Source organism: Musca domestica, unplaced genomic scaffold (assembly GCF_030504385.1).
Source record: "Musca domestica strain aabys unplaced genomic scaffold, Musca_domestica.polishedcontigs.V.1.1 18, whole genome shotgun sequence".
In the NCBI taxonomy this organism is placed as follows: domain Eukaryota; kingdom Metazoa; phylum Arthropoda; class Insecta; order Diptera; family Muscidae; genus Musca; species Musca domestica.
In genome coordinates, this window is record NW_026712238.1 from 1,847,642 (window position 1) to 1,856,548 (window position 8,907).

The window sequence follows — 8,907 nt, forward strand, 5'->3', positions numbered from 1 at the left end:
TTGGAAGATCTTGATGGGTACTACAACCTATGGCAAAACATTTCGTATGCAGGTCAACGTCTTCGTATAGCCTCCATATGACGGTACCTCCCGATACTCGGTATTTTCATAATTTTTGCGACATTATTCACCGAAACTGTAACTAATTTCGTATTTAAAGTTCGTAATGGGTACTACAGCCTATGACAAAAAAATTTCGTATGCAGGTTGACATTTTCATATATTCCTCATGTAACGGTACCTCCGATAATAGATATTTTAATCATTTTAGCGACATTATTCACTGGAACTGGAAGTTCGTAATGGGTGCTACAGCCTGTGACAAAAAATTTCGGAAGCAGGTCCATGTCTTCGAATAGTTTTCATAGAAATTGAAAGGAGTATACGATGTGGAAGTTATTTGACCCATTTAATATTTATGCCTGACTAAGAAAAATACACGAAAATCAATGAAATAATCCCTCAATATGGCTACAAAATTTTGAACGATCATAACTTTTAAAATCATTTCCCTAGGCCTAGACTGAATGTGGTTTGTATAAATCCACTTCTTCAAAGTTAAACAAGTAAAAAAACAGCTAAGTTCGGCAAGGCTACTACTACTACTCGTTTTCGGATTTTTTTTTTTTTTGAAATTTTTTGAAGTTCCTTCCAAATATTGGAGGGTATTAAAAGTTCGGCCTTTCCGAGCTTAGCTGTTTTTTTTACTTATTTAAATAAATTATGTTAGGCAACTTTGAAGAAGTGGATTTATACAAGCCACATTCAGACCATCTCCGGACTAGGTACTAAATCTGCCTTAAATTTCCTAAAATGGATTTCGTCTGAAGAAACATGGGATTTAGAGCCGTTATTTCAATGAGTCACATATTCCCCCTCTCTGTAGCCAAAATGCTGATGATGTAGAAATTTGTGTAATAATTTCTGGGTATCGAAATTGAAAGCTCAGCGTTTTGAGCACAATCTTTCTCTGTTTCTTTACTTTTATTTATTAACTCCATAAGGTCGAGTATATATTAATTTCGGCATAAAGTGTGGCGAATCTCATGCCTGCTGATATTAAATATTTTATCCACAATTTTGATATTTTGATTATGTAATTTGACATTTTGGCATCACAGAAAGTGGAATTTTTACCTGCAAAATAATTGAAAAAGTCCTAATATTTGTTATGGCTTCCATATAACAATTACTTAACTTACTTGGATTTTTTAGCATTTTTCGGTATTTTTTTACAAATTTGGAACAATTTCTTATTTTACTTAAATTTGAAAAATTTTACCCACATTTGACAATCTCATCTCACAAATGTGCTTTGAAAACTCCCAATTTAAAGATTACACGCAAGCTATGGTATTTTGATGCTTCTAGAAAGTGTAGATCTGGTCTTATCACACATTTAATGGTATCTCAACATAGTCTGAGAACTTATGTAGCTTTTTTCAACCAATTTGATAATAGTTTATGGATTTCTCATTGTGAATGGTACGGGTTCGTCCTAATTTGCTTCTTTTTCTTTGTAAAATATTTTTCAATTTTTACAAAAAAAAAAAAAAAAAAAAAAAAAACTATAATCGATTACACTGATAAATGGGAATGTGCCATGTGCAAATTATTTGTTAATTGCAATTTAATGAGAGAAGTGGAGAATTTGAAAACGCATTTAATTGTATTATCGTCATTACTTAGCATTATAAATTCACACAAAAGTTATTTGCAAACCATCAGAAAGTTATAATTGGAAATCTGTATATATGTTTATAAAGTTGATTATTGTTGAGCACTCATAAAGAGTTTAATTCCCCTAACTGATAAGATTAAGTATTTAGAAATTAGACTTTTGTTTGAGTGGACAGACAATAGATCAACATCAGACTTGAGGTAAAATATTATTTATATTTTTTAAAATTTGTCATAATTTTTTTTTAATCCTATAGTTTCAAAATATCCGCATGGTGTTAAAAGGAGTTAAGGTGGTCCACAAAAAAATATAGAGTATAATCTATTTTGCCTAATTTATTTATAGCAATTTACGGATTATTTAAAAAAAAACGATTCTTTATTGCCTATAACTTAAAATGAAATATATTCCCTAAATAAATCATATGACTTCATGTTATATATAAAAAAACGTTTTTTTTTTTTGAGGTCGTGACTACCTGTTTGTCTTACTCTAGGGCAGTAAAAAGGCTTATTATTTGGTGATACATTAGATATTTTTATAAAACTGATTAAACTGAAGTCATGTAAAGTGAATCATTTTCCTATTTTCTTCATCTCTAATCCATAAAGCATATTTAGTAATGGTCATAGAAAACAATGACGGTACCTTTTGACGCACCATTCAGCTACTGCTTAAAATCTAAAAATAGTTTTTAGAATGATATTTTTTTTTTTTGAAAAAAGAATCTATCTAGGCCGTACATCAAAGACCCTTAATAACAATGTTTTTCCAAAAGATTTATTGCATAGAAAAACCTTGACTAGTCTTTTGCAATTAAATTGGAAAATTATCGGATCAATATTAATTTGTTAATTTTTGCAAACATTATTATCAGTGACACATGAATATATTGAAAATCGGGATGTAGTAATAAACAAAATTTACCTCAATTCTTTAGAATACTTAAAGAGTAAATATACACACCTGGACTTTTGTTGTTACAAAATAGTCAGACTGAATTTCATTATTGTTGTTTTTATTAAAAAAAGTTTGTGTATTAGTGGAGAAAATTATTTTCCAAGGGATAAGGCAGGGAGGAGCCGCTTTTGGGGGCTATACGAAGGCATGTCACAGGAAGTAATACCCATTGCGAACTCCATTGAAAATGTACCAAATATAGGGAGAGATCGTTATGTGGGACAGACAGATGTATACCCCCAGCCTTGAGTTATAATTATTCTAACTGTTGACCCTTTATAGGGGAAGTTCAGAAGCACTTGGCCAATATTGTCCATTTCGATTAATTACATATTCACATCAGATTTTTGACTAAGGGAAATATTTGGATATAGCAAGTTGTATTGAATCGCCGACATATTTAGCATGTTATGACAGATATGAGTATTGGAAATTGTGACCCTTTGTGGTTGAGGTACCAGAACGGGTTGACAGACATCTTTTATCTTCACAACTGATTTTGCGTTAACAGAAATGTTTGGATGTGTGAAATTTGAAGAGAGTTGGAGGCTCATTTCGAGTTTTTTGTTTTTCAAAATTTTGAACCCATTTTGGGGGAAGCACCAGAAGGAGCGCGAGTAAAAATAATGGCATGTGTAAAATTTGATGAGAATCGGATGCTTATTTCGGATTTTATGATCGTTTTGGTTATTCAAAATTTGGCTCTTCGTGGGGAGGAACCAGAAGAAATTGTCCGATCTCTACCATCTTTATTACAGATTTGGTGCTGATAGAAATATGTAGATTTGCCAAGTCTGAATGGAATCGGATTTAAATTCGTGTTTTAGGAGCTTCATGGATACTCAAAATATTGACCCGTTTTGAGGGAGGTACCAGAAAGAGTGGACCGATATATCCCATCTTCGCAGCAGATCTTGTATTAGTAAAAATAATGGCATGAATGAAATTTGATGAGAACTGGATGTTTATTTCGGATTTTATAATCGTTTTCATTATTCAAAATTTGGCTCTTCGTGGGGAGGGACCAGAAGAAATGATCCGATCTCTACCATCTTTATAACAGATTTTGTGTTGATTGTACCAAGTGTGAGATGTACCAAGTCTGAATGGAATCGGATGCAAATTTCGCGTTTTACGAGCTTTTTGGATATTCAAATTTTGACCCTTTGTGGGGGAGCTACCAGAAGGAGTGGTTCACACTAGACCTTGTGGTTCACACCAGACCTTGTTTTAATAAAAATATTATGATGTGTGTAATTTGAAGACAATCGGACACTTACATCACATTTAATAAGAGTTATAATTATTCACAATTTTGACCCTTTGTAGGGAAGGTACTGGATGGAGTGGACCGATATTGCCCATCTCCTAACTCGATCTAAGTTTAATAATAATATTACGATGTAACGAGCTTGGAATAAATCGGATACTCCCTTTGGCAGTTGTCGTGCGCAGAAGACAGAATAGACGGGCGGACTGACATTGCTAGATCGACTCTAAATGTCCTGAAACGGATTTGATCCAAAAAGACCTAGGTCCTAAAACTGTTATTTCGATGAAGCGAGTTTTGGTCGCATCAAATGATATATGCCCTCTGTAGCCACATGGCTGAGGGTATACAAGTATGTACTTGTTTCTGGCTAAAATTTAGTTCTTCTTTTACCTACTGAATTTTTAAAACCATGCTTTTGGGCCTATGAAAACTTCAAATACTTGTAATTTGGCCCCTATTGTTATGCGTTTTCTCAATGTGTGAATTTAGTAGTTCGATTATTCCTTTGAGGGTTTGGACATATTTTTTCCACAACTCACTTTTTATGTAGCTGATTTGACATAATAATCGTAAATCCCCTTATTTTTCTCCTCATACGCCGAGTTTGTCACTAATTTTGGTTGCTCTTGAAATTAGATTTGGACATCTTTTTTCCACAACTCCCTATAGGTCCAACAATTTTATGTAGAAGATTTGACATACTTTCTGTCATAAGTCCCCCTAAGTTTCAAGATTTGATATACATTTTCCCCATTCGCCGAGTTTGTCACTTATTTTTGTTGCTCTTGACATTACCTTTTTGAATTTTTCATAAATTATCTAATATTTGTTTCTTATTTACAGCTTTACAACAAACTACAAACCAACAACACACCTCTCTCTTTCTCTCTTAAAAATGGTGAAAACATTTCAAGCCTATTTACCGTCCACAAATCGGACCTATTCATGTGTTCATTGCCGAGCTCATTTGGCCTCACACGATGAGCTTATCTCAAAATCATTTCAGGGTAGTCAAGGACCAGCATACCTCTTTAATTCCGTGGTCAATGTCGGCTGTGGCCAGACGGAAGAAAGGGTACTGTTAACCGGCCTACACGCCGTGGCCGATATTTACTGTGAATGCTGTAAAACTCCGCTGGGTTGGAAGTACGAGCATGCCTACGAGTCGAGTCAAAAGTATAAAGAAGGCAAATATATAATCGAACTGGCCCATATGATCAAGGAGAACGGTTGGGATTGAACAATGGCGTCAGCGATAGCAGTGAACGTTTATCGAATGTCGAATGTTCTGTAAAATGTATGGAAGGCAGCAGCAACAGCATCAGCAACAGCAGCAATGGATGAACGCAACAGCAAAAGAAGGAAATGCAGATACATTATTGCTAAGACTAAGAACAAGAATAACAAAACAAAAACAAAATAACAACGATGGGACGTGATAAACGACGGCCGGCAATGTTGCGCACTGGTTCGGGGAGATATAGTGGCTGGGAGTTTAGTATTATAAAAAACAAACTCATTAAAAACAACAACAACGCCATATACCTACATGATCAACATTTCTAAATCAACAACAACATCAACATCCACCACAATATAGCAAAAGAAAATGTAACAGCAACTTAACATATTAAAGCGCCAGCGGAAAAATAGTTACAACAAGTAAATAGTTTAAATGTAAACACAGCAAGAAAAACGTACATACCTATATAATAGATACATATACACCTACATAAATCATACTGCGAGTAGGCTGATCAACTGGAGTGATAGCAAATTAAGTGAACAAAAAACCAGTAAGGAAAGCTCAAAAGTCGGGCGGGGCCGACTATATGATACCCTACACCACTATGCATATTTAGTAGAGCTCTCGTAAAAAGGTTTATACAGGGCATTTCAGAGCTCTATGAGATATTTGGTACAAAATCTATCTAATTCTATCGTGCATTTTACGAACTATAGCTATATCTGAACCGATTTTCACCAAGTTTGATGTATTTGATTCTAGGCTGAATTCGGTCAGATTTGCCAAAACCCAGGACATTTGGGCTGATATTGGACATTTGGTGCGCAATCAACACGAAATTGGATGAATATATATATAGGAGGTATATCCAAATCTGAACCGATATTTGTAAAACGGAAAAAGAAGATATTTCTTGGCTGCATCTGATACCAAATATTATTCTTGTATCGTACATTTTTCGAATTTGAGGGACTTAAAGTACAAATCGGATGAAAGGTATATATAGGAGCTATAGCTGTATCCGACCGATTTTCACTAAATTTGATGTACCAATATTAGCCATTTGCTGCACATTTAATCCGAAATCGGATGAAGATATATTTGGTAGCTATAGCTATATCTGAAACGACTTTTACTAAAATTGGTGTCCTTGCTTCTAGGCTGAATTTGGCCAGATATGCCAAAATTCATGCCATTTCGGTTGATATTGGCCATTTGTTGCACAATTAACTCGAAATCGAATGAAGATACATATGGGTGCTATATCCAAATCTGAACAGATTTTGAGAAAATTAAAAGCGACTACTTTTGGGCTTTATCTGATATCTGGTACCAAATATAATTCCTGTGAAGAGTATGCTATGCTATACTATATCCAAATCTGAACAGATTTTTATAAAATCAAAATCGACTATTTTTGGGCTTTATCTGATATCTGGTACCAAATATCATTCCTGTGAAGAGTATATTACGAATGTAAGGGACTTAAAGAGCAAATCGGATGAAACATATATACGGAGCTAGATCTATATCTGAACCGATTTTTACTAAAATGTGTGTACTTGCTTATATTCTGGTTTCGGTCGGATTTGCCAAAATTCATGCCATTTGGGCTGATATTGGCCATTTGATGCACAATTAACACGAAATCGGATGAAGATATATATGGGAGGCATATCCAAATCGGAACAGATTTTAATAAAATTAAAATCAACTATTTTTGGGCTTTATCTGATAACTGGTACCAAATATCATTTCTGTGGAGTGCATATTACGAATGTGAGGGATTTAAAGACGAAATCGGATGAAACATATATATGGGAGCTATAGCTATATCTGAACCGATTTTTACTAAAATTGGTGTACTTGCTTCTATGCTGGTTTCGGTCGGATTTGCCAAAATTGATGCTATTACGGCCATTTGGTGGTCAATAACCCGAAATCGGATGAAGATATATATGGGAGCTATATCCAAATCTGAACCGATTTCGATAAAATTTAAAACAGCTATTCCTGTGCTCCATCTAATACCTGGTACCAAATATCACGGTTGTGGAGTGAACATTACGAATGTAAGGGACTAAAACACTAAATCGGATGAAACATATATATGGTTGCTATATCTGTATTTGAACCGATTTTCACTAAATTTGATATACTTGCTTCTAGGCTGAATTTGGTCCGATGTACTAAAATTCAGTCCATTTGGACTTATATCGGCCATTTGATGCACAATTAACCCGAAATCGGATGAAGATATATATGGGAGCTATATCCAAATCTGAACCGATTTCGATAACATTACAAACAGCTATTTCTGGGCTGTACCTTATATCTGGTACCAAATATCACGGTTGTGGAGTGAACATTACGAATGTAAGGGACTAAAACACTAAATCGGATGAAACATATATATGCTTGCTATATCTATATCTGAACCGATTTTCACTAAATTTGATATACTTGCTTCTAGGCTGAATTTGGTCCGATGTACTAAAATTCAGTCCATTTGGGCTTATATCGGCCATTTGGAGCACAATTAACCCGAAATCGGATGAAGATATATATGGGAGCTATATCCAAATCTGAACCGATTTTCTCCAAATTTGTTGTATTTACTTTAAGGCTAATCTCGGTCACATGTGCCAAAATTCGGGCCATTTGGGCTGATATTGGCCATTTGGTGGTCAATTAACCCGAAATCGGATGAAGATATATATGGGAGCTATATCCAAATCTGAACCGATTTCGATAAAATTTAAAACAGCTATTTCTGTGCTCCACCTAATACCTGGTACCAAATATCACGGTTGTGGAGTGCATAGTAGGAATGTGAGGGACTTAAAGATCAAATCGGATGAAAGATATATATGGGAGCTATAGCTATATCTGAACCGATTTTCTCCAAATTTGATATACTTGCTTCTAGGCCGAACCCGGTTGGGTGTGCCAAAATTCAGGTAATTTGGACTGATAGTGGACATTTGGTGCTCATTTAACCCGAAATCGGATGAAGATATATATGGGAGCTATATCTAAATTTGATCCGATTCTCACCAATTTCAATAGGGTTCGTCCTTGGGCCAAAAAAATATTGTTTGGAAAATTTCATCTCAATCGGATAATAAATGCGACCTGCATTTTGTTCACAAGAATACATGGACAGACGGACGGACGGACGGACGGACGGACGGACGGACGGACGGACGGACGGACGGACGGACGGACGGACAGACGGACGGACATGCATAAATCGACTCAGAAAGTGATTCTATGAAGGTTCTCAAAAGTAACTATGGGTCTATCTCGTTTCCTTCTCCATGTTACAAACAAATGCACAAAGACATAATACCCTTACCACTATGTGGTGTAGGGTATAAAAAAGAAAAAAAATAGAAATCAGCAGCACTGGTCTATTTATTTTGGTGTCTGGACACAACAATAGCAGCAATTAGTGTTGATACGACATTAGGCCTTTGTTGCTAAGAATGAATGGAAATTCGAAGCAGTGCAAAGTTTAATTGTCGTTCTTTCTGCCGCCCGACAGCCAGTCAGCCTTCCAGCCTGCTTTTTGAAGGAGTTCATTATATGTAATGTTTTGGTTTTTTATTTCATTTGGTTTTACAAAAGTGCGTTTATAGTTTATATAGATGCATATGATTATTATTATAAGTATGTAGTTATATGTTTTTTTTTTTTTCAATTGAATTAGAAATCATATGAAATTCAGTGAAACAGTGAACAATT

At 34.9% G+C, this 8,907-nt stretch overlaps 1 long non-coding RNA gene across 6 annotated transcripts in view; it reads left to right on the forward strand.

Moving 5' to 3' along the window:
- Positions 1 to 5,730, forward strand: part of LOC105262025 (protein yippee-like) — a 76,556-nt gene extending 70,826 nt beyond the window's left edge. For all 6 annotated transcript variants that reach the window (XR_009341932.1, XR_009341933.1, XR_009341934.1 and 3 more), the window contains one exon: positions 4,758 to 5,730. This is a non-coding gene — a long non-coding RNA (protein yippee-like). The remainder of the gene's footprint in view (positions 1 to 4,757) is intronic.
- Positions 5,731 to 8,907: the final 3,177 nt, after the last annotated feature.